The sequence below is a fragment of the Lepisma saccharinum genome, chromosome 4 (genome assembly GCF_977018435.1).
Source record: "Lepisma saccharinum chromosome 4, izLepSacc3.1, whole genome shotgun sequence".
Lineage (NCBI taxonomy): Eukaryota > Metazoa > Arthropoda > Insecta > Zygentoma > Lepismatidae > Lepisma > Lepisma saccharinum.
This window is the reverse complement of record NC_139232.1, coordinates 58,525,403-58,549,137: the sequence shown is the minus strand read 5'-3', so window position 1 is coordinate 58,549,137 and position 23,735 is coordinate 58,525,403. Positions and strand designations below refer to the sequence as shown.

Below are 23,735 nucleotides of genomic sequence, written 5' to 3'. Positions count from 1 at the left end.
TGTTTAAGTGTATTAGTGAATATTAAATTGTTACTGTTTCATTTGCGTGTAACTCCAAGGATTACTGAAGATGAATAATGCATGCAAATAAAAAAACAATACTACAGTAATTTGAAAATCCAAGATATAGGCGCGCAATAGCTGTGAGACACGCAGATCTTGTAATACTAGCTTCTATGCAAGGCGTTATATGTGTTGCATAACTCTACGACTGTTGTAGAAGTTAACATTGAGAATTTCCTATTAATATCCATTTAAAACCGTAGAGTTAGGTAACACGCATAACGCCTTACAGAGAAGGGAGTATTTCAGGATATATGTATCTCATTTGTATTGCAGGTGACTGTACAATATATGTTGTAAAAAACAGAATAATCATCGAGGCTAGTGTACTAATACAGAGACGTGGCATTCTTTCATTGTGGTGAAACTTCCATAATTATTTCGTAGCATCGCTGCTCTTGTCTCCTCTCCAGAAGATCTGACGCTCTTGTCGGCTCTCTCTGACCTCCCAGTCTTCAGGCAACCCGCCACACTCGATGTAGATGTTGCCAGCATGATGATCGAAGCGGCTATGGCGGTTTTTGTAGTCGGTGGCAGAGGACAAGAAAACAACCCTCGGTGTTACCTTTGGTGGTGACCGAGGAATGTGTGTACACAGGGGCTCGGGGAGAGAATGTGATGGGGGGGAAGAAATTAGGAGCGGAGAATCCACACAGAACACAGTGGAAAGAGGAAGGGGGAGAGAATTTTATTGATTTTCTGGGTGTTCCGACCCGACGCGGTCCTGTTCCTAGTTTACGGCAACCCTCACAACGGAAAGTATCTCCCGGTAGCATAGTTGCAAACTGTCATGATGATTCACTGATGTTAGCGTTTTGCGATGGATATTAGTGACAATAACCTTTTAGTTATGCCAATTTCAATTCTACGTATCACAAGAGTTCTCTTCTTGAAGTTTATAGATGAACTTTTTCTTTGTCGGGGATGGGGATTGAATCTACGATAGTCCTGTGATTTAGTGATTTACTAAAAACCCAATGATCTAACAACTACTCCACGGGTCTCCATTATGTGTTTTTCTAATCGAGAATCTAGTTTTTATTTCTTTCCATATTTATGTTACGTCGCTTTCTACCTATTTGTTTAATCGTGACGATTGATTGATTTGTTTATTTGATTTTGTTTCGCTTTTGTGCCACTTTTGGCTAATCGCGAACATAATGATGAATGATGATAAAATGAAGAAATACTCACATTGACAGAACACAACATGTCCCACAAGTCCTGCTGGATTTGAGTACATACACCAGAGACTCGGTAGTCTGCAAAATGCAGTCAGCTATGTGGAAGAGAGGTGACATTTGGGTCTCCACGAAGGATCAATCCTTGCACCCCATATATAGTGGCAATGAGGATGAATGATCATCTGGTGACAGATGATGGGATAGACGCAATGAAACACCCGGGGACCTCTGGGTTTCTTTCCCATTACTCTAACCACTCCGCCAACGAGTCGGACTGCAGGGCGGGTCTAGACGTGGGTTTGATCCCCAGAGTGAGTGGATCTCTGGTGGTAACTCTTGAACGCTCTGGGACCCACTCAACCTCTAATCAATGGGTACTTGCGAGCAACTCTGGGGGGAGAGTGGTGCTGATCCCATCACCTCCACTCAAGCCGAATCGAGAACGTGTGGTCCTCTCCATGCCTTTACGCAAGGAACAGTGAACATGGGGGTAGCTTTAACATTATTTTAACCGAATTATGGTGGAAACGTCACCACTTAAGCTATTGCACTAAAATAAGTTCCGTGGCATTACGGTTTCTTAAGGGAGAACGCATGATGTTTGTTTCATTGGGTGACACGTGGTCAGGCATACTTGAGTGAAAATATTACCTATCCTGTAAAGTAGCTCCACAATGAGGTTCACAATGATGGATGGCTAAACACCGAGGCTTTGGGGCTTTCAATAATAACCATTCAACAACGCAGGAGCCCACTCAATAAGTTACTTTACTAACAATAAAATATACTACAACTACTACTACTACTACTAATAATAATAATAATAATAACGCTGATGATGATAATATTAACAGGCCCCCGCGGCGGAGAGGTTATCACATCGCGCTACGACGCCAGGGGTCCCGGGTTGGAATCCCGGCCTGGGCATGGATGTTGTGAATGTTTATTTATCAATTTCATCACATCATCACTCATCCTCATCTTCGCAAATTAGCCAAAAGTGGCACAAGAAACGAAGTAAAATAAAGCAATTCAATCAATCAATCAATAATAATAATAATAATAATAATAATCGCCTTTATTAAAGCAGGAGTGTTTCGTCCTCTTGGTCTTCTGACAGAAGAAAAAAGTAATACATGAAGAATGTTAACAAGAGTGACAATAATATAAACAACGAAAGTTACATATAATACTAATAGTGACATTATTTTATGGTAAAGTGGAAAATACAATGTGAATTAGTAGTTAGCATATAATAATAATGACAATAGTAAACAGTGGCCAAGTTTGGACAAATTTTGATGATTAAAATACATTTTGTGTTCATTGAAACTAATCATGTGTTTACCAAGATCCAAAAGCAAACCTAATTCCCGAGAAATAACATTTTGCCTCATCTTGAAACATGAAATTGAAGAGGAAAAGAGAGGTTGGAAAGATGTAACACCCAACAAAGATGTTATTCCTGGACACATATCTCGTTGGTCGGCAATTTAGTATTTCCATGGTATACTGTCAGGAAGATGGAGAATCCCCACATATTGGGCAGAATTCGTGTTATGTTAGTTTAATGCGAATCTCCAGGGTTACTTACATTCATCAATTCCTCAAGCAGCACAAAACAAAATTCTTATGTAGTTATTTGAAACGATTTCTGCAAGATATTTCCTGAAAACTCGTTCCAAAAACGAAATGAGTAAAATGCTATCAACAAGAAATAGTTTGGAAATGAAGGTTGTCATGTTCTGTATCGTTATCACAAAGTTCGTGGTAATCACAATATTCCAGAACTTTGCAAAACACATATTAATATCAAATTATTTGAACTGTTTCTCTTGGCTGGAATTATCCCGTAATGAAACATTTATCAAAGTTTCGTTACCTTTATTGGTTACTCCTTGCAAAGTTTTCTTTGCAATTTTCGTCCTATGTTTCAAGCACGCTAAGAATCTCACACCCTAGCAATTGAGAAGTAACTCTGTCGTTCTAATATAGTTTAGTCAAGAGTGACATATTTATCCTTGATACCTTTGATTTGTCCGAATAATTTGGGTTTTTCTTTTTCTCATTTCAGGTGAGTACCACGCTTGAAAGATGTCCGATTTGTGGTAATGTACAAGCTCTCTATGAATTAAGTTTATTTATTTTTTGTACATATTTCAAATCACTGTTCTTCAAATCCATTAGTCTACTTATCTCAATTAGTATGTCTCCTGAAGAGTTTATGTGCGTTGTTATTGTCCGACATGGCTCACATCCCTTATTCTCCAATATTATTTGTTTCTTTCTACCATATACGAAGTATTACATATACATATAAATGAGAATACATTTTCGGTCATTTATGTATACGAACGTAATCAAAACATCCTGAAGTATATATGAGAGTGTGTGCACCACGGTATACTTCAATAAACTTCTGCGTTCTTTTGTCAGAATCGTTTTCACTACAACAATATTTGGAATTCGCCAGGAGAAGATCCCAATGTCTGAACAACATCGAAAGTGATGGCATGAAAAACTTCTGTTTTCAAATTTCAAAGTAATCCAAATTTCCGGAATCTATAAAATTCTTCGACACGTGTGATATTATTTTTTTGAAGAAGTTCCTGAGGCCGTCATTTCTCAACTCATTATATTTATGCAAGTATTTGCACTCTTTCGTCTTTCACTGAGTGGTGATCCAGAGAATTTCGTTCGGATGGAATCATTGGTGCTGGAAATTATTAGAGCTACTAAGATTCTTGAGTTCACTATCTCTTTATTTTTATCATTCATTTTCTGTTTTGATGTTTCTCTTTTTCTTTATTTCTTTGCTTCTCTCTCTCTCTCTTTCTTCATTATTTCTTTCTAGTTTGTTCATCTCGTTCACTATTTCTTCCTATTTCTTTCTTTCTCTTCCTCTTTCTCGTTTATCCTACTTCATTATTTTTTCTTTTTCTTTCGTCCCCTTTCTGCATATTTTTTATAATCGTAACGATGAGCATGATTAGATTAAATTGAACAGACCGGGACTCTATCGAGGGTGCTTTGGTGGCGAGAGATCGAAAGTAGATCGCTTAAAGCGATCGGCCGCCGAGTAGTTTACTTTCTGCGTGAAATCAACTTTTTCCTAGGTCTTCATCGTGGCATCTCCTCTCGGCACACTGAACACTAGAACGGGCGGACTGGATCTATGGGACCAGGCAGTAACGGTTCTGTAAATCTCCAGTTCAGTTCTCAACATATTGTATTGTCGCTCTCAGTCTACCTTACGACTACATCCTGTGGAAGTCTCTAGTTGTATGGTCGAGACATTTATTGCATAATCAATTTTGCTACACTTGTTGAAACTTGGTTCCGGTCTAGGAGACCCAGCCAGTCCCTTTGTGTTTGTCTTTTGAGTTATGCAAAAGTGACTTTGTTACATCTGACACAGATAATTAAAATTAATAAGAAATGTGTTCTACATTTAAATTTAAATGAAAGCTGAAGTTGTGTTTCATATTTTACAACTATTTGCTTTCCTATAATTTGAACCTCACATTTAAATATTCCTTGTGGGCCTCCCAGATGGCATAGTGGTAACGTCGTCGAATTGTAATTAAGGGGTCACGGGTTCCATCGCCGGTGAAGGTACGTACATAGTGGTTCGGATTGCACTTAAAAGTGTAGGTCCAGTTCCGATTAGACTTTCTGTGCATAAAGTGGACTTAAAACCAAAAAAAATAAATACTCCTTGTGGAAAGGATATTTTCTGCTCCCATCAGAAGACGATTTTTAAAGTAATATTTCAATTCCTAGCCATGTACGAGGGTCACTATTTATATTTTGAGCCTTGGCAACACTGATTGAAGTTAGGCGCGATTTGACGTTTGCACGAAATCGTCTGGCATTATTGACCATAACGTACTTCAAATGTTTTGTCAATAGCTTCATTTGTGTTGTTTATGTTGCCTTGGAGATTGCGCGACAACAATAAAATGGAATTAACTCGTGAACATTTTCGTGCGATGATTTTTTTACGATTTTCGACGTGGATTATCAAGACAAGAGTGCATCGATCAACTTACTTCCACATTTGGCGATGAAGCCCCATCCTTTGCCACTGTGAAACGCTGGTATAACGAATTTAATCGTGGCCGCCATTCGCTCACCGACGAGATTCGTGAAGGTCGTCCAAAATCAGTTGTTGTTCAAGAAAACATTGATGCTGTGCATAACCTAATACAGCAAGATCTTCATGTGACATGCTGTGAGATTGAGGCAACCATAGGCATTAGTTCCACCAGCATATATAAAATATTACATGATCATTTAGCTGTGAGAAAGGTATGTTCTCGTTGGATCCCACACAATTTGACAAAACCTCAAAAAGACGCTCGCGTCAATTGGTGCAAACAAATGCTCAATAAATACAATCGTGGTGCTTCAAAAGACGTATATAAGATTGTAACAGGTGACGAATCATGGATATATGCATATGAGCCGGAACGTAAACAGCAGTCGACTGTATGGGTGTTTCAAGATGAACCCAATCCAACAAAAGTTGTTCGCGCTCGAAGCACATCGGAACAAATGGTCGCCTGTTTATTCGGGAAAACTGGTCATGTGGCAACTGTGCCTTTAGAGGAACGTAGAACGGTCAACTCTGAATGGTACACAACAATTTGTTTGCCAGAGGTCTTCGGTCAAATACGGAAAACAAACAAACGCCGTCGGATCATTCTTCATCAAGACAATGCCAGCTGTCACACATCTCGTCTAACAACCGACTTTATGAACAGTCAAAAAATCGAATTGATGGGTCATCCGCCGTACAGTCCTGATTTGGCACCCAATGACTTCTTCTTGTTCCCGAATGTCAAGAATAAATTGCGTGGACAACGATATTCGTCGGCGGAAGACGCCGTTGATGCGTTCAAAAACCATATTATGGAGGTGTCTCAAGAAGATTGGAAAAACTGTTTTGACAAATGGTTCGAACGAATGCAAAAGTGTATTGACCATAAAGGAGAATACTTCGAAAAACAATAAAGCAGTTTTCAATGCCAAATTCCTGTTTTTTCATTGTTAGGCTCAAAATATAAATAGTGACCTTCGTAATACTACATGAATGCAATATATACCATTATATTTCGTAGAAATTTCAGCGAAAAATGCAGGCTCGCAACGAATTAGCTAATTCTAATGCATCTAATTAGTAATTCTAATGCATCATACTATATTTAACTTCACCAAAAAGAATCAGTGTTTTATTACACAAAGGAAATATAAGATATGACCCAATTGCGACTGAATGGTATCTATTGATTTGCAGTGTGTGCATATATGCTCTATATACAAACGAAGCGTGTCAGTATTTGGTCAGTATTTTCGGTGAGCAATAACCTTACTAGGATTGACATATTGAGCTTGAAACCTCCTCAGCTAGATTCTGTCGATTCCCAGTAGGGGACATTTCATTCGTTATAATCTCACTTTCAATTGTAGGTTAAGCCGGCCCCTGTGGCGGAGTGGTTAGCACATCGCGCTACGACGCCAGGGGCCCCGGGTTCGAATCCCGGCCTGGGCATAGATGTTTGTGAGTGTCCATTCATCAATTTCATCATGTCGTCACTCATTCCCATCTTCGCAAATTAGCCAAAAGTGGCAGAAAAAGCGAAGTAAAATAAAGCAAATCAATCAATCAATAGTAGATTATAACCAGATTAGTTTATGTGTGCATAGGAAGGACTCAAAAACTAACTTTACAAACCTTTTGAGCTATGAAGTACGTTTAGATCCTGACAATGTAAAGCTAAGAAGCACTTACAATGCTTTGTGCAGCTTTGGTTCAAGTGCAAGAGATAAATACGTGCATCTGTATGTTAATATTCTATGTACGTCGTTCTTGTTGTTGACTTCTAATGCTCTAATACTAGACAGCCTACGTGTTTACGTGTTTACTCTCCACCGTCCCAAATGAGCCTGTAATGCCAGAGGGTTGGATCCCACTGGCTTCCTCCGAGAGTCAACCTTATTATCCTGCGGTGTAGACAACCCGAACGAAGGATAATCTCCACCGGCGGTCGAACTCTTCAGGATACGTGTTGAGAGAGTTAAGGCATGTCGTTTCCCTTGCTTCTAGGGAAGAGCGTTCTAAATCTGCCTTTGATCAACTCCACGTGCTCATCGACTGTGGATTTAGCTCGGAAGAGATGGATTTTGCTTTTGTGGCCTGCAGAAGTTAACTGGCTTTGCCGGAAGTGCTGGATGCTTGTGTATGAGTGTTTGTGTAGGTTGACGTTCTCGAAAATCCCCAAGGGTAGAATATTTCTGATGATGCAAAGTAATATATCTCTTGAGCATACTTGGTGTTCATAGTAAACAAAATATCATTCCCCTGATATATATAGGAAACCTTGATTGAGCATGTGGTAATAACCTGAATCGCTTGCTTTCCCCTGCTTTTAGCTTTATTTGACAAAGAAATTATAACATTACAGTGGTAAACCACTTGAGCTCTGCTCTGGTATAAAGGTGTAGCCAGCAGAATGGAAGATGAGCTGACCGAGCGAGGGCAAGGATATTTTAAGACGCATTGTGAATCAAATCGTTGTGAGTTGTGCAGGTAAAACTTGTACGTGATAGAATCATTGTGTGGGTCAATCGAACGACCGGCATCTTGACTCCAACTCAATATTTTAAAACGGGAATGGCGTCACACCTTTTTAACCTGGAAAAACTTATGATTCCGATTGATGCATACGCAAAGTTTATTTCTTTTTTTAACTTTTTTAAATATGGCCATAGGCGCCGACTCCATGGGGCTTGGCGGGCTCGAGCCCCCCCCAATGTTAACGCTGTGAGGGCAGAGCCCCCCCAAATAATTTTGCTTAAGAGTATCTAATGTATTATTTTGCTTCTCTTGTAAAGTTTACACATGAACTTAACTTTAAATACACATTTGAAATGTTCTAGACCATCAACTTTGGGGGGGGCTATGACCAGAGACAGCAAAACATATGACTTATTACTATATACTAAGTATGTAATTATGAGTATTGTTAAAATTTTTACTAAAAAAAGTTTCAAAAGACGATGTGCATGAACTAGGGTGGTGGATGGGACGTTTGGGCTACAAATGGCTCTCACATGACATTCAAAACGAGACCATTGATATATTAGGAAGATCTGTTTTGCGCTCCGTGGTAGCAGATATTAAAAGTCGGGAATATTTTGCTATTATGGTTGACGAAACTTGTGACATATCCATCCGTTGACAATTAATATTCTGCATTCGAACTGTGAATAAAAATTTTGATAATTTTGAGGAATTCATGGACTTTTGTGAGATTCCGAACACTGAGGCCAAAACTGAGTCATTTATTAATTGATTTCAGTGATCAGAGCCCCCCCCCCCCAATAATTTTGACAAGTCGGCGTCCCTGATTATGGCACATGTATAAATGCATATTTTGATGCTATTCAATATTTAGTCATGACACGGAGAAACTTATTTGTTTGAATTAAGAAAAAATGTTTGTTTAAGCTTTTTGGTGACCTTACACAACAAATTTGATTGCCTTTACGAAATGTGGTAATTTTAACAGAATTTCTAGGCAACTCTTAACTAGAAGACTTTGATTCTGGTGGAAAATCATTTGTTTCTCTTCTATCTAAGCAAATGTCTGGTTACAAGAAACTATTTTTTTATATTTCAAACAAACTTTTTTTCCTCTGTGCAAGTTCCAATTGCTCGTTAGAGGCTCTGGCCAGCTTCCAAGGTCCGGGGACACCCATTGCCCACGTCTTCTTTTGAGTCATCACTCATCACTTAGCTGGTGAGATGGATTTGTTTTTCTCGCCTCCCTAATTTTTTTATTGCAACCGTTCTTCCGGCGAAAATTTACATTGATTTGATTTGATTTTTTTAAAGCCAACTTTATGCACAGAAAGGCTAATCAGGGCTGGACCTACAGATAAAGTGGGATCCGAACCACTATCTGCCTCCACCTGGTATCGAACCCGGGACCCCTTGATTACAAGGCTACGACGAGAAAATTCAGGGAATTAATAGCTACATGACTATGCTGTTATTCACTTACTTCATCTGCAATAAAGTAAGTCCTTTCATAAGTATGGCGATAAATTGTTTATGATAGTGAAATTAATCAGGGAACCACATTCCCTTGTTGCTTAGAAGCTATGGGAAGGAAGTCGATTAGGTATATAACTTCTATTTAACGTGAAAATAAGCTTAGGTCACAACAAGAGTCCCTTACCATCAGGTTTTCCTTGTAAGTTTTAAAGTTTTCTGCAGGTGTGCTTCATGCCTGACCATTTACTTCTCTTTGGCGAACTTGTTCTCATAAAACTAGAAGGCTTATGAGTAGTTGTAAACGATATGTTCTAGGCCACCTCCCTGTGATAGAACAAGGAGATAAACGGATCAACTTTTGCAATATTTTATTCTTTGCTAACATGTTACCTTTTTTTCAATTATTGGTTGGAGTACAAATAATGTGGAGTTCAAACATCTTGGATTGATGAGAGTTTTGTATTGTATAACCTAAAACAAATAAAAAATTACATTAGAATCTTCGATACCAGGTGAACGTCACTATAAAAACTGCATGTTCCTAATAAATCTATAAATTCATCAAGTTCAAGGATGCAAAACTTGTAGTTTTCACTCTCAGTCTCCTGTTTTTCAGCCCTCCATGCTAACAATCTACTTCTGTGCCGCATTACGCCAAGAGTATAATTCGCTAACCGTCACAAATATTAAGAAAAATCACTGGAAACTACGGGGTGTGAAAATATTTTTTTTATCTTTTTCCCATAAAACTTCAACATACAATCATCGAAAAAAATGATCTGTGAAATTGATACATGAAAAATTGTAAAAAATCTTCAAGAAGAAAAAATAATTACTAACGAAACTATAATTTTTTAAAATAACGATTATTGACATTTCTAACAGGGAGCACAAAATTTGATGGAATATTTTTTACAACAACAACGGAAAAAAAAACTATTCACCACCCTTCCACCTTGCACACATACAATATTTTTTGTTGAAAATTATATTAAAGAGGAAATAAAATAAAAAGTAGGCTTAATTCAGGAAATGCATGTTACTTCTCTCTTCATAGACTTTTGTTTTCTTGTTTAATATCTAATAAACTAAAAGTTAAAATATACAAAACAGTAATTTTGCCTGTAGTATTATATGGATGTGAAACTTGGTCCCTTACATTGAAAGAGGAACATAAATTGAGAGTATTTGAAAATAAGATTGTTCGGAAAATATTTGGACCTAAAAGGGGTGAGAAGACAGATGAGTGGAGAAGGTATTTTCATTTGTTAATATTACTCCTAAGTATTTGAATTTGGAAACTGGTTCAAATGAGTTGTTATCATGTGCTTTCATTAGATATTAAATTTAGAATTTTTTAATTAAACGAAATAAATTTACTAAAGAAAATAATCATTAACTCATATGATATTATTTCTTGTGATGCATGTTTGTTGTCCGTGTTAATGTTTTTTTTTTTGTTTGTTTTAACAGGATTCGAATTCTTGAAGGGACGGGGGTGGGTGGGGGTTGAGTTTTTCGAGAATATCACGCATTCCATGTTTATAAGTAATTATATTTTCAATAGAAAGCGGATCCTTTATCGATGTTTCGGGGTTTAAGGGGTAACTTCCACATAGGCGCCCAAAAGTCAACCTCACTTGCACGTTTGTACACCCTGGACTGAAGACTAACGAGGCTCTGGCAACTGGCACTATGGCCAGTATAATTTTTTGTCTTGTCCTGTTTTTTGTCCATGTGTGTGCTGAGTGCCCGTTTACAGCCTCAGCTTTTAACAGAAGTCAGAAGATTTTAAGATTTTTAGTTATGCAACGTTAGAGTTGTTATTTGTAATGATAAGGGGCTGGCCCCCGTATAGTGTGAAGGGTGCAAGATAGCCTAAGTGCTGACGCACCCAAAATTTTAAATTCAAATTCAAATTCAAATTTATCAATGTTTCATGAGATTTGGTCGCCAATTAATTTTAATGAGGGAGTAGGGTGTCCATGTTCGAGATCCGTCCACTGATTTGCAAAAAGCGCACAATTCATACGAAGCAACAAAAAATATTGTATGTGTGCAAGGTGGAAGGGTGGTGAATAGTTTTTCTTTTCCGTTGTTGGTGTAAAAAATATTCCATCAAATTTTGTGCTCCCTGTTAGAAATGTCAATAATCGTTATTTTAAAAAATTATAGTTTCGTTAGTAATTATTTTTTCTTCTTGAAGATTTTTCATAATTTTTCATGTATCAATTTCACAGATCATTTTTTTCGATGATTGTATGTTGAAGTTTTATGGGAAAAAGATAAAAAATATATTTTCACACCCCGTAGTTTCCAGTGATTTTTTCTTAATATTTGTGACGGTTAGCGAATTATACTCTTCGCATAATGCGGCACAGAAGTAGATTGTTAGCATGGAGGGCTGAAAAACAGGAGACTGAGAGTGAAAACTACAAGTTTTGCATCCTTGAACTTGATGAATTTATAGATTTATTAGGAACATGCAGTTTTTATAGTGACGTGCACCTGGTATCGAAGATTCTAATGTATTTTTTTTTAGGTTATACAATACAAAACTCTCATTAATCTTAAATTTTTGAACTCCACATTATTTGTACTCCAACGGATAATTGAAAAAAAAGGTAACATGTTAGCAAAGAATAAAATATTGCAAAAGTTGATCCGTTTATCTGCTTGTTCTATCACGGGAAACTCTTGTTTTATGAAGAAAACTCTGCATAACGTATTCACTGTTAACATAAAAATCTGTTAACGTAAAAATTTAGAAAATCTCTTAACATATTGCATATAATGTGTGCGTTAAAATAAAAAACACTACGAGAACCTATAACCTTACTTAGATTTATTCACCAAATCATCTGCTTTAAGTCTCCGATGCTCTGGTGAAGTCTGTTCAGGTTCTATCGCCCACAAGTGCGTTCCCTTGCCAATCCAGCAAAGGTGAGAATAATAGACAACAACCTTCTATTTATACTCTTAGGCAACTAGTCAGCAGAGGTCACATGACCTTGTGGGGGTGACATTCTTAACAGGTCAATGTCTCAATATTCACACGCTCCCATAAGTGCATCAATGTCCACACACGCACACACTTGGGAATGTTTGGAATGCAGAATTCTCGTGACAAGACTATTGATTTGTCTGAGTAAAAACACTAGGTTACATGAAAATTCATACCAACATTTCTGTTAATATTCAATTTCCTTAGATAAATCTGCAATAGAAAGGGGATTTTGAAATTCAACCTTATTCAAAAGAAATAAATAACATTTTTTTAAAAAGATGTTATTTATTTACACTTAGAATTTTTTAAAAAGTAAAATTTAAAAAAATAAGAGGATATTATCTAAATATTGCGATTTTACTCTAAAAAAAATTGAATGTTGAACTTTTGCATAAATCAAATTTTCACTTTATACACTTAGCAAAACAGCTAATTTTTTTTTTATTTTTGATTAAATTACACTTGAAGAGATCACTATAAAATTGTTAGATTTGGGGGGTGGCCTAACACATATCGTTTACACTACTCTTATGGGTATTGATCGGCTTCATCTATTTCTTTATCTTTTCAAATAGTCTACTAAACATCTTATTGTAAAACGTTCGTAAAATTTAAAATTTACTTAACAAGCAATTAAAAGTTTTACAATAGATTTAACATATTAACTTTTTAATCTCTTCGTATTAAATAGTAAATTAATAACTAAAATTGTATTTCTAGACGACTACTTCCTTACAGTGTTTAATACTGTAGTTATTAATGGGATGAACTCTTGCATACACTCAGAAAAGTAAGTGCATCAGCCGAAAAAGAATAATGCATAGTCTGTAGCTCAGACCAAATGTTTTAGCGAATCCTCGAGAAAAATGCAGGAAAGTGCATTAAATAAACGTGTTATTTGATGCACTAAAGCACAGCTTGACATAGAAATACTCACTTGTCATATAAAGCACTTTTGGCATTACTTTTACAAACAATATACAAAAATACATGAAACTGTACACCTGATTCTTGGCAATTTACGCATATCTCTTGCATCAAAGAGATTCGATGCATTTAGTTTTTAGTGTAGCCTAGTGGTTGGCGCCCTGCGTTGGTCCAAGGGCGGTGAGAGCTCCAAAATCGTGAGGACGGTTGAGGAGTTCGGTCTGAAAAGCCAGAAACAGTGGCGATGGGATTCCATGCGTCAACAAAAAAGCAGCTTGGCAGGTTTTGATCCTCAAAGGGATCAAAGGATTCTGTTCAGCTTGGTAATGTTTCGTGGATATCATTTTATCTATATTTGTTAATATGCTGCTTGCTGTTTACTGTTAGAACGAAGAAGTTCTAATTACCAAAGGGGAAAAAAAGTTTTCAGCAACTCACGCACATGTCGCTCGTTGTCCTTTGAGGGCGCGTCGTCAAGGGCCGTGTCAAAAGAGGCCATCAGATGGATTCGGACCATTAATGCGACCGGTCGCCTCCGTGACAAGAGAGCAATCGAATCACTTTATCTAAATTACCCAGGTTCGTTTCTGACGATGGCAGAGAGATTGCAGTCATCTCTTTTAGTGGTTCGTGATTAGCATCTGAGTCGAAATCAATGGGGAAACTCGCTTAATTCCTAAGGGACACCATAAGCTCCCGTCATTTCTTTAATGGAGGGTTCTTTGGAAGTTGAAGTAATGTAAGGAGAAAATCAAGTACAACTTCTACAGGGAGACTTTTCGCTAAGCGCGTTAAGTGGTCGACTGGTCGATCTAGCCATCCAAAGTTCAAAGTTCCCGAATTCGACAATCTTTGCGGTGAGCCAAATATGGCTGAGATACTACGTAAAATAATGTGACACGTTCCTTTTTTTTTTTAAAAAAAAAAAAATAGCCTTATTTTTGTAGAAGCACAAGAATATATTCACATGAGAATCCACAGATGCCACTTAGGGCATCGGAAATCCTTCTACGTTCATTGTTAAATAAAATAAAATCCAAGTTTGCCAAGCATGTATAATACCGACTGTTTACGCTAATTATAACTTCTATTGTTGTAAAATCTCATAACAACTTTACACAACAATAAATCATAATTCATACTTTTTCACTTTTTCTCAACTCCACCAAAACCAAACAAAAACAAAACAACAACGTAATCTCTATAGCAGCGTAGTTCTCAAGATGTACATATACAGGCAAGTCACTATTCTTTGACATCATCAGAAATAGGTTAAAGTATTGAAGAAAAACAGCAATCACGTGCCAAGTTACAGATATTACAAGTTATTGACAATACATACTTATTTGTCCAACGAGAAAAGACGTGTCATCAGACAGGTAGAATTTGATGGAGTGTTTTCTTAAATTTTGGCCTTCGGTGTGACTACAATTTGAAAGCTACTTGGAAAGAAGAAGTAGAGGACTGCAGTCTCGAAAGTCAAAAGACAGCGGCGATGGGACACGATGCGAGGACCACACGTCACCCAATGAAGAAGCTGTTTGACAGGCTTTGGGCCTCAAAGCTCTGTTGGACCATAAAGTTTTAAAGCATAATTCGAACAATGTGCTGTCGTAATTGACAGTTTAGTGCCAACTATGTTCAGCAAATGCGCCGCATAGGGCGAAGCTGTCCAATTCAACTGCCTGTTTGTACCCCGAGAATCAATATACAAGATGTGTCTGGGCAGTAATGAACTACCCTCTTGACACATGTGTAAAACTTGCGGAGGCTTTCTGTCAATTCACGCCACGATGGTTGCAGCATGTCAGGTCAGGTATGAATAAATCTGCTTTTCCACCATCCTTTATGAATAACCGTGCAGCTGAGAAACATAGTTAAGACAACAAGTAATGTCTTAGCCCGGGTTCGAATCCAGGAGCTTTACATTCGCAGCTGCGTTGCTTACACTGTCAAACTTTTGAGTGTGGAATCGGTAAATTTTCGTAGCATTAAGGTTTAAACTTACAAGATAAGTTTCAATGTGAAAATAAAGGAATAGAAATCTAAATTCACAGAAATGTTGGTTTCTCTTGACATCTTGCTGTTGAATCGCAATAGCTGTCACTTTTAGCGCCTAAATGTTATGCATTAGTCGCGAAATGGCGTCTAAGTACCATCAGAATGCTGCAGAGAGACCAATCAGTCTCCACTACATGTTACATAACACAAAGGCGTTCTGGCTTCATAATAATGGGGGAAAGTTTTGAGCCAGGCGTAGAAGCGAACTTTATGGGTTGAAGTATTGATTGCACCCTGGTGTCTTTCATTGAATCAATGAACTCACGCACTGAGCACGCATGATTTGTGCAACGACTTCTTACCTACACGCACTCGCAGCTTAGTATGTGAGCTCGTTCGATCTTCCCCCGTTGCATCACAGGGTGTACCGGTGGTGGAAGAATTAAGAAGGGTTGCTCTAGAGGCTTTGCTCGGTGCGGGCCATTGAACCCCGGAGACGGAAAATGTTAACCAATTCCAGTTCGTGCGCCGTCCCATGATGGGGGTGAATTTTAGGGAAAGAAATATCGGTATTTAGCATTTTGAGGATGTCGTTGGGCACCGTATCTTTTGAATATTGAGGGCATTTTGGAAGATAATGTTCCTTGGGCCCTTCCTCGGCATGCTGATGGCTGGGAAGGCTTCCCACGTAATTCACAGCCACGCCCAGAAACATGTGAACGTCGAGCACGAGGACTGTTTGGCTCATCCAGCTAACAGTGTTGCCACACCCATGAAATTGTTGCTGGTGTACCGAGCTAGTTCTGACCGTTGCTGCATTTCTTTTATGCCACCAGGGTGTACTTACAAAACGTACAGTGAAGAAAAATATATCAGGGGAGTTAGAACAGCACAAATGTTTATTATAATACAATAATTTTATAATAGAGTATAATATTATATTCTAGCAGTTATGTTTTTCTGCTCTTCATGACATATTCCTTTTATATATGTTAAAATCTCAAAAAAATATTAATGTGTATATACGACAAATAAATCTGGTAGGCCGAAATTGCAATATCAGCCCATATTTTTAAAAGCACGACTTATTGAAACTTCCTATTTGTTCTTTACTTTCTTGCAAGCCTACCTAAAGGTTCCATGTTCAAAACTCACATCCAAATTCCCTTAAGTGTGATCTGTATTATATGTTTAAAAATATATTAATGAACGTACGTAGTGCAAGGATTAATTTTAATTGGTTAGTGGAACATCTTTAATAATATTTACTATCACCGATTCTGTATTATAATCATGAAGTTTATAAAATTGAAGACTATAACACTGTTTTCCACATCTCAACCACTAGTCAGGTTACTGTACAGACATTGCACTAACACTAATTAGTTTGTTAACGCTTTTGAGCAAAGTTATCTACCAGTGTACCCAAAGCTCTTCGTAATTCACAAAAACCTTCAACAAATTGTTTAAAATGTAACACAAGTCCAATAATAATAAAAAAGTATTAAATACAGTTGAAAATTTTAAAAAAGGATCCAACCGTGCATGGTTCCCTTTTATCATCAACACAGAAGAAAATATATAGAATATCTTCATGGCATTTGTCAGAGTCATACTTCAACATAAGCACGAACATTGCATATAGATAAATAAAGGGTGTCTCAGAAATATTTTCGTTTTTAATATTATTAAAATAAATACTTACTTTTTTGTATAAAGATAAATGTATTACCAAAAGAAAGCTTAAACATTAAATTTTTATTTGTGGAAAAGAATATTGGACAAATGGTGACAGTTCATGTTTTCACATTCAATTATTCTTGAACTCGCTGAAGCATTGCACGAGGAATAGCATTGATTTCATCTGGTCAACGTTTCTGTTCGATCTTCATGACCTTGGACGTCCCGGCGGTTTACTCGTCATAGTGCTTCCCGTGTTTTCAAACTTTCTCACCCAATATTTAGTTACATTTGCGCTTGGGACGTCTCTCATTCCTGCCAGGTTATAATGATGCCGGTACAAACGACGCACAACATAAAAATCATTATTTATATAAAACGCACGAACACAAAAAGCACGTTGCTGCCCCGTAAAGCGCTCCACGGCAACTACATTATTGCTACACGTCCCTTTCTGCCTTTTTAGAGTCTCCTTTAGGGTGCGAGCGATCCCAGGTTCGATTCCTGGTGGGAACCTCCAAACTTTAAACGTTGACCAAGCGCCAGGAGGACAATTGAGGAGGCACTTGAAAAGAAGAAGTAGCGAGCTTCGGTCTCGAAAGCCAGAAAATAGCGGCAATGAGACTCGATGGCGTCAGCCAAAAATGAAACGGCTCTGGCAGACCCTGGTTCCTATAGGGCCGTTGCGCCATCGACTTTAGTCTCCGTCCGCCTCTTTAGGCTAATTCTAAGGATGAAGATGAATGATGATTGGCTGAAAGTGATCAAGGGACACAGACAAATTAACACCCATGAATATACGATCTTCTTCTGTGTCCCTTGATCACTTTCATCCAATCCAATATTGGAGACATTAGAAATATATGTCTGGTGAAAATGCCTACGCACCCCCAAAGAACCACCAGTTGAGAAGAAAATATGATAACGTCGCACTGCACGCGATCATGAACCCGTTGCCTCATTTCCACACCCGAGGCTTGCAACACTGCCCGTGCCTGGAGACGAGAGATGATCGGTTGCCATAGCAACGTGTGCGGGTGCGAGAAGCGTTCCCGCGTCTCTCCATCCAGCCCAGAGACGCGCAAAAACGTGGAGAACAAGGGAAGACGCGGAGGAGAGGAATTAAGTGCGAGCAGAAGACGAGAGGAAGTGGAAGGGAGAGAAACATTCGGATAGTGCGTGTTCCCTGCAGAGTGTTCCCGTAAGTGTTCCCGGGGGAGTTTTCCCAGCCGCGGATGTGCAAAAAGAGAGAAACGAACCTTCCCGAGTGTGCTGTGCGTGAGTATATGTGGTCCGTATTTGCGTAGCGAAATGTTCCGAGAGAGCTGGGTGTGGCGGGCGGGCCGTGTGGAGGGGTGGGGTGCAGGACCGAGCGGGGCGGTGGTACAGGTCCCAGCATCCATGACGGCTGGCGCAGGGAGGGAGCATCGACGCTAACCCTGTGACATATTGTGTCATAAGAGACGACCCCTACATCATTTTTTCTCTTTTTACGTGTAACGACCTTAGTCGACGTTGACAGTAAATTGGATTTTGTTTCCGCCCCTCTCCAGAACCCCATTTCTATTTTTCCAACCCCCTTTGGTTTCTCTGTGCCTGACGATCGAAGCGGAAATAATGAGGTTCTCCAATCGCTTCTCATTTTTGCATTCGTTTCGGCGACAGATGCTTTCGCGTCGATAGCTAATTTCGCCGTCAAAGTGGAATTTTGCGCGCGAGTATACCGTTTCGATAATTTGATATAGCTTTTCCGATTTGTTATGGAGGACACGAGCAAAAATTTGCAATTACATTTCTGTTGCAATAAATTCGCAGATGGTGATTTGCAAAAGGATATTCATCAAATCTAAATGCTCTTTTACTTCCGAGCAAGATGGCATTAATCTCGTCGTAATACAACTGCCACGGAAACATTATTTTTGTGTTGCAATGCATTTGCTTTTGTCCTTATCTGTTTGGTGCGGTATTGTCCTGAAACTTAATATCATTGTTTACGGCCAGCCTCCATGAGCAAGCGGTTGCCAAAGAGTGCTGTGAATCCAATTATATTGGGTTCCGATATTATCACGGATGTGCCTATGTGTTTGTTCTGAGGTATTTTTAAAAAAATCGGTGAGTTCAAATAATTTGGAAACTATTATATGTATAAAGAATGACGGAGATCCAGTCGATATGCGTCTGACTGTCAAGCGGGAGACCCGGGTTCGATTTCCGGGGTGGGAAATTTCAGGTTGGAATTTTTCCAGCCATATCCCTGCAGAGAGCGGCTCTGGGGTTCACCCAGCGTCTGGCAAATGAATACCTCGTGGGTAAAGGAAGAAAGTGGTTCTCAAAGTTTTCTCTCATTGTAGCCTTTAGACGTAAGTAAAGTCTAATGTGCCCCATCATAGGTTTTCTCCGAATAATGGATTTTTGGGGATTTTTTTTCTGGCTCCCTGATTGGTGAGGCGTTTTGATATGTTGGAGGCGTGAATTCTCAATAGAGCAAAATGACACTCGAGCTTCATGTGGAAAGATGCTAAACAAATAAACATCAGAATCCTACGTGTATTATTTTCTTGGGTTTTCCTACGTTTACAATCTTTATGATTCGTTACAAGAATAAAAATGTGAATGACATGCATGCTAAGAAGTACATAAGAAAGTTTAATTTTCATATATTTTTTTCCAGGGTTCTTGAAAAAAATTAAATAACAAAAGTAAGTTTGTAAACAAACTGTCAAGCACCAGTTTGAAGTTTTTATTGTAAATCTTCAGAGTTTCTAGTGAGAAGGATGTATCTGCATACCGTGACACAGTTTTTTGATGTCTGGTTGTGCACCTGAAACTTTCAAGCGGAGATTCGGCTCCAAATTTAGTCTATTATAGATTTCGAACGAGTATTTTATTTCAAAACATATGAATAAAGATAAGAGTGTCAGTGACAAAAATCAGCCTTATTTTCGTGTTGAGTGTTAAAGCTATGAAGTCTGAAACAATGAAGTCTGCTCTACACACTTGCAGCAAAAATGTAGCCATGTGGGTATTCTCTACATTTCTCTTCAGAGTTGATCGCGTACCCCCTTCAAGTAGTTCATGTACCCCTGGGGGTACGCGTACCACAGTTTGAGAACCACTGACCTACACAAATGGTCAAGATCGTGAATGTGTGGAGCTCTACCTCCACATTTCCAGCAGAGATAGGGATGCAGTGTCACACACCCTTACAATTTCCATCCTGTGTATATATGTTGATCTTCTCATTTAGTTCATCTAATGTTAACTACATCGTGCTACAACGCCAGGGGTCCCGGGTTCGAATCCCGGCCTGGGCATGGATGTTTGGGAGTATCCATTCATCAATTTCATCATATCGTCACTCATCCTCATCTTCGCAAATTAGCCAAAAGTGGCACAAGAGGCGAAGCAAAATAAAAATAATAAAACTCAAGATCAAATGTAACGTTAACTGAATGATGTAGGAATGTCCCCCTTAATGGAACAGGAACAGCAAATATGCACTGCATATATAAATCTGAAAATTATCTTGTGTTAAGATAGTGAAGATTCTGCATTTATTTTCATAGATTTTAACTTGTCTGAGGTGTTCTAGGGAGTAATAAATGGTCAGAAACCCGCAAGTGACGATGTTAGCCATGATTTGTCCTCATTAGTTTTGGGACAAGCATGCTCTGTACATTTCAGCCTACAGGTGAATGAATTTTGGTACTTTTACGAAATATTTGCATCCTTAATTAAATAAATTAGTTCCTCCTTCGGGCACGGTTTTAGAGATTGTCCTAGATTCCACAAAGTTCGTTCGTCAGTATGATCAGGTCCCTACAAACCGTGGAAAAGTGATCATAAATATTACCAGTGTTTACGGAACTGCTTCATGCAACTGGAATCATAAGCGTGCGCTAACCGCATTCTCATTGCATCTGGACGCTTGTGTTTATTCTTTGTATAGGAATATTTTGCTGGTCATCGCTGAACACAGCCGTCGCCTTTCAAGCCTAAAAAAAGGACAGAAAGCAAATATTATCTGTAGTTCGGTACTTCAAAGAAGTTGCTTGAAATAATACCGGGTTGTTTAAGAGAATAATATTTGTAAAATTTGTTGTAGGTTTAATGGAATTAAACCCATAACCCTTTGCTTTCGAGTCGATCGCTGCTGCACCCAAAATAGGTGAATAGCAATGTGGCTATATAGCGAGCACACAGACTATTTCTTACTTATTAAAAGAACCACACAAGAAAGTGTTTCGAATTTTAAAAATAGTTTCTGGCAGCCAAACATTTGTTTAAATGGCAAAAAGCAAATTATTGTAAAACAGAAACAACTTGTTTTAGTAACCGTGCCCATTATGTATGTATGTATGTAATATTGTTCGTAGTTAGAGTCAGATTAATTTGATAACATCTCCAGCTGACCGCGCGAGTCCAGTTAGTGAGCCTACCAACAGTCCAGGGCGCGAGCAACAGGGATAGCGATAGGTGCTGGGTGGAGATGACTCCAGCGGCTCATTTTTTGATTGGCTGCTCCGGGACTTATGACTCGCTCCAAAGCTGCCAATGCAAAACAGCCAGAGATGTTACGAAAGTAATCTCACGCTACCAAAATGCAAACCAAACGTGTTTTGTTGGTTCAAGCAAACGAGTTTTTTCTGCGTATCGACGAACCCATTAATTCGCTGATACAGCTTGTCAATGACAAATGTGGAATTTATTTCCACACATTTTGTCGAAAAATAAGCCATAAACAAAGCTGTAATTTTACTCTGTCCGTATATCAGAGTTTTGTTTCATTTTGTTCCAAGAATATGTTTGTAGTCATTTTTCTCAGCCACACTTAAGATTTATTTCAAATGCGTACTTGTGTGTAGTACATACAAGAGCCCTGTAAAGAGTGTCTCTGATATATATTTTCGTTTTTAAAACTATTAAAATAAATACTTAATTTTTTTGTATAAAGATAAATTTACAATAGAAGAAAGCTTAAATATTACATTTTCATTTGTGGTAAAGAGTATTGGACAAATGGTGACCGTTCATGTTTTCACATTCAATTATTCTTGAACTAAAGTTTTCGATCACTCGCCGAAGCATTGCACGAGGAATAGCATTGATTTCATCTGCTCAACGTTTCTGTTCGATCTTCATGACCTTGGACGTCCCGGGGGGTTTACTCGTCAAAGTGCTTCCAGTGTTTTCAAACTTTCTCGCCCAATATTTAATAACATTTGAGCTTGGGACCTCTCTCATTCCTGCCAGGTTATAATGATGTCGGTACAAACGACGCACAACAACATAAGAATCATTATTTTTATAAAACGCACGAACGCAAAAAGCATGTTGCTGCCCCGTAAAGCGCTCCATGGCGACTAAATACTAACAATGTTGCCAAGCGTTTGCGATCTATCTCATTTCTCCGTAATGTGCGAATTGCCCCAGAGGGTGGTTTCAAAAACGAAAATATTTCTGAGACACATCTACATCCAAATTTTTACTGCCCCGAAACTCTTAATTCCGTGTTCAGGCATTCAATGTGAGCCATGGTGAACATCAATCTTTCCATCATTCATTTTCGTTGGCGATATCTAACCAAAAGTGCCATTATAAGTTAATTTACCTAGGTAAAATAAAACCTATCAACTCAGCAGGGTTCACGTCACCTTGCTGAACTGTTGCAAACCAAGATTCGTCATTATATCCTCAAAGTATCTACATTTAGTAGTTTCTTGGCATTTTGGGACCCTCTGGGCGTATTGGTAAAGTGATTGCCTTGTAATCAAGGGGTCCCGGTTTTGATACTTGGTGTAGGCACATGGCACAGTGGTTCGGACCCCATTTTAAACTATAGGTCCGGTCTCGATTAGCCTTTAAAAACTTTAAAAAAACAAGTCAAATCAAATCAAAAGTTTATTGTTATTGTGTCTGTGATGATTGTTGATGGAACCAACATTAAAGAGAAGATTTCGTTGCCTTGATTTGTTTGTCGTACAGTGTTGCTTTGGAGGCAATGGAACCAGAAAGTAAACAGTGTAGTGGTTCATTGTTTCATTATCATCACGGTTAACCTCGAGAAAAATATTTGCAGTGTGAAGAGAGAGCGATGGGCTCGGGCATATCTCTCATATTTAGTGGACATTGGGGGGGGGGGTACCAAAATATGCTGAAGATTCAGTATTTACTGTTCTATACGCTCATGATGAGCCACGGTGGTCCTGTCAGTCAATAGGGCGTCTGATTGCCATGTGGGAGACCAGGGTACGATTCTCTGGGTGGATGATTAAAGCTTGACCTTCTCTCTGCACAAAGCGGCTCTGCCAGATACCCAGCCTCTAATGAGCAACCCTGGGGGGGAGTGTGGTGCTGATCACATCACCTCCAAAAATGACCGAGATCTTGAATGGGTGAGCGCCTACCTCCACGCCCTCTTATATCACGGTACACTGAGCACTGGAACATTAGTTTTTGAAAATGCATTTCTGCTGCAAATAATTTCTTTCAGTCACCTCATGGACGAGATATTTTTTGGTGTGTACATCAGTCCTGTGAAAACTACCGCTTAAAGTTTATGGAGTTCTATAATATTCCTGCAAATTGTCGACTTGTAAGCTTGGTCGAATTGAAATTTCAACCAGAATGAAAATTGCTATCGCAGTTTTTAAATGGCGCATGCCTTTTTTTGTCCATGGTATAATAAAGCACCAAAAGGGGGGATTTAGATTTGGGTTTGATTTTATGTTTTTGTACAGGCAACGATGGGGCCAGAAAAATAAGAGGGGCGAGAATGTTGTCTGGGGCATATCCTTATGTATTTTACAAA

General features: G+C 38.6%; 1 protein-coding gene across 2 annotated transcripts in view; it reads left to right on the top strand.

Moving 5' to 3' along the window:
- Positions 1-23,735, top strand: part of nemy (cytochrome b561 family member no extended memory) — a 316,467-nt gene that overhangs the window by 88,545 nt on the left and 204,187 nt on the right. Inside the window, exon 1 of one of the 2 annotated variants that reach the window (XM_083120538.1) lies at positions 18,017-18,125. The exons of the other annotated variant lie outside the window; for it this stretch is intronic. The gene's annotated coding sequence lies outside the window, so the exon portion shown is untranslated. Of the gene's footprint in view, positions 1-18,016; positions 18,126-23,735 lie in introns of those variants that run through there. 2 annotated transcript variants of the gene reach the window in all.